The sequence below is a fragment of the Bubalus bubalis genome, chromosome 13 (genome assembly GCF_019923935.1).
Source record: "Bubalus bubalis isolate 160015118507 breed Murrah chromosome 13, NDDB_SH_1, whole genome shotgun sequence".
NCBI classification, from domain to species: domain Eukaryota; kingdom Metazoa; phylum Chordata; class Mammalia; order Artiodactyla; family Bovidae; genus Bubalus; species Bubalus bubalis.
In genome coordinates this window covers 45,790,689-45,793,946 of record NC_059169.1, presented here as the reverse complement: position 1 = coordinate 45,793,946, position 3,258 = coordinate 45,790,689, and positions in this window count along the sequence as shown.

The following is a 3,258-nucleotide window of genomic DNA, read 5'->3' as shown; positions in this document are numbered from 1 at the left end:
ATGATCCAGCGGATGTTGGCAATTTGATCTCTGGTTCCTCTGCCTTTTCAAAAACCAGCTTGCACATCAGGAATTTCACGGTTCACATATTGCTGAAGCCTGGATTGGAGAATTTTGAGCATTACTTTACTAGCATGTGAGATTAGTGCAATTGTGTGGTAGTTTGAGCATTCTTTGGCATTGCCTTTCTTTGGGATTGGAATGAAAACTGACATTTTCCAGTCCTGTGGCCACTGCTGAGTTTTCCAAATTTGCTGGCATATTGAGTGCAGCACTTTCACAGCATCAACTTTCAGGATTTGAAATAGCTCAACTGGAATTCCATCACCTCCACTAGCTTTGTTCATAGTGATGCTTTCTAAGGCCCACTTGACTTCACATTCCAGGTTGTCTAGCTCTAGGTGAGTGATCACACCATCGTGATTATCTGGGCTGTGAAGATCTGTTTTGTACAGTTCTCCTGTGTATTCTTGTCAGTGTCTCTCAGTTTAATACAAAAGATGTTGATGCTGTGGGTTTTATTTTCTCCATTATCTATATTAAAGTGAAAGTGAAAGTTGTGCTGTCATGTTCAACTCTGCGACTCCATGGACTATATAGTCCATGAAATTATCCAGCCCAGAATACTGGAGTGGATAGCCGTTCCCTTCTACAGTGGATCTTCCCAACCCAGGGATCGAGCTCAGGTCTTCCACATTGCAGACAGATTCTTTACTAACTGAGACACCAGGAAAGCCCAAGAGTACTGGAGTGGGTAGCCTATCCCTTCTCCATTGTATCTTCCAGACCCAGGAATCAAACCAGAGTCTTTTGCACTGCAGGCGGATTCTTTATCAACTGAGCTAATATACCAATTCTAAATATAATTTATTTTGAAAACACAAGTTTCTCAGTAGGCAAGGGAAGTGGTTTGCCCTTCTCAGTGTTAAAATGAAGACTGTAGGCCTAAAACGGTATTGCTAGTGCTAAAGTCCATGATACCAAACTTAGATTTAATACTTAACCTGTCATTTTGACTTTCAGAAATGTAATTTTAATCAAGCAGTTCAGAATTGCCTGATCATCACCAATGAAATAATATCTCAGGTAAGACTTTCATCATCCCCAAGGGAAAGAAGTGGTAATCTGCCTAATAAAACGTATGATATTTCCTCCCCCCACCAAAGAAGACATCTTTGCCTAAACATTATTATTTCTTTTGCCAATAGCTCCCTTGCCTTATGTCCTTCCTATAAAGTGCTTCCATTTTGTATAACCCTCTCTAAGCTTTCTTCTTGGAGAAGGCAATGACACCCCACTCCGGTACTCTTGCCTGGAAAATCCCATGGATGGAAGAGACTAGTAGGCTGCAGTCCATGGGGTCACTAAGAGTCGGACATGACTGAGCGACTTCACTTTCACTTTTCACTTTCATGCATTGGAGAAGGAAATGACAACCCACTCCAGTGTTCTTGCCTGGAGAATCCCAGGGACGGGGGAGCCTGGTGGGCTGCCATCTATGGGGTCGCACAGAGTCGGACACAACTGAAGTGACTTAGCAGCAAGCTTTCTTCTAGTTCCTAAATGGGGTGCCGCCCAGTTCATGAATCATTGAATGAAGTCAATTAGATCTTCAAAATTGACTTGGCTGACTTTTGCTTCTTAACACAAGCAAGTTGATAGTTAGTTCCCAAGCAAATTTGAACTTATAATCTTAGGAGAATGAAGGTGAATAAGAATCGTACACCAAATTTGGCTCCTTGAGACCAGGGATTACTTCTGTCCTATCTTGTCTCAGTAAGACTAAAACAGATTATAAAATAATTGGCATAGAATGAACATAAAATTTCTCTTGCATATATCTTCCTTTTTAAAAATTGTAAGGTTTTGTAATTGGAATTCTCTGCTTATCATATACACATTTCACCTAGCTAACTTTTGCTGCTTGGGCTTGGAGAGAATTCAATGTATAGCACACTCCTCATTTAGTTTTTAAACCCATTGAAAAATTAGACAAAATGAAAGTAGATGAGAAAAAAAATGCTTTTATTCCTAATAAAGTTTACCCTGGAGTACATGGATTTCATATGAGAACTAGACAGGATTACTGATGCCTTAGTTGGTACCTTCATTGAAAAAACTGAGATGGAAATAGAGTTTACAGAGAAATAATGGCTGAAATTGGTGTTCCAGTTTAACAAGTCACATTAGTAGTTTTTTTAAAAAGCAACTGCTGGGTAAAGTTAGGATGAACTATATGACAAATGTTCAGTTCCTCTTACTTAAGAAGTAAATATTGTTTATTTTGAAAAAAAAAAATGCTTAATGAGTTGTGTCTGCTTGGCTATAGAAAGGATGAGCTTTCTATCTTTGCCACCTCATAGCATGTTATGTGTGATGTGTATTACATTCTGGTTTTATGCTTATTAAATAATTAATTTTTCCTAGTATTTTTGTGGCAGGGTTTTCTAGATTGGAAAATTTTTTGTTTATTTAATTTATTTTTCCACCACTATCACCAATCTATTGCATGAATCTACTGGTTCACTATCATTTAGAGGAATAATGAACAGTGAAAAAGACCAAAAATGTTAGAAAAAAATATATATATCAGTGTAATAGGAAGCATCAAAGTCTTTTACCATCAAAGTCTTTTACCATCAAAGTCTTAAGGATTTAGATATCACATTCATAAAATAAAGTGAGATGATTATCACCTGTTTGAATGAAAAATTGTCACTCACCATCTTCTTTGACAAGGATTAAGTCCCTTGCCACTGCAGTCACTGAACTTAAAAATCACCCTGAAATATATTTAGGGCAGAGATCAGGAATGAGGCATTCTGTGCTTTGGGAAAACCTGACAAAACAAGTCTTTACATAGATATTTTCAGAAGGTTTTCTGAGCTTTTTGTTTTTTTCATCTTCTCATATCTAGAAAAGCATTAAAATCATTAACAAAGCTTATCATTTTAAGCTAAAGACAAAAGAAGATACTGGAGTTGGAGGAGCCACTAATGGGACCAGTAAAATCACAGTAAGTAGGGTAAGGTGGCTAATCAGATTTGCTTTTTCCATTGTTAGAGTCTCTAGATATTTAGTCATCATCCTCTTCCTGTACAGAGAGGGAGATACCTTTACAAATGGAATTTCTCATATAAATACAAATGTCTCTAACAGTATGTCTACCTAGTTTTCAGAGATTTTTCTGTGTCTGCTGTTTCTTAAAAAATAGTCAGTTCAAGATAATCCTTATGTCCAAATACCCCAAAAATGGTA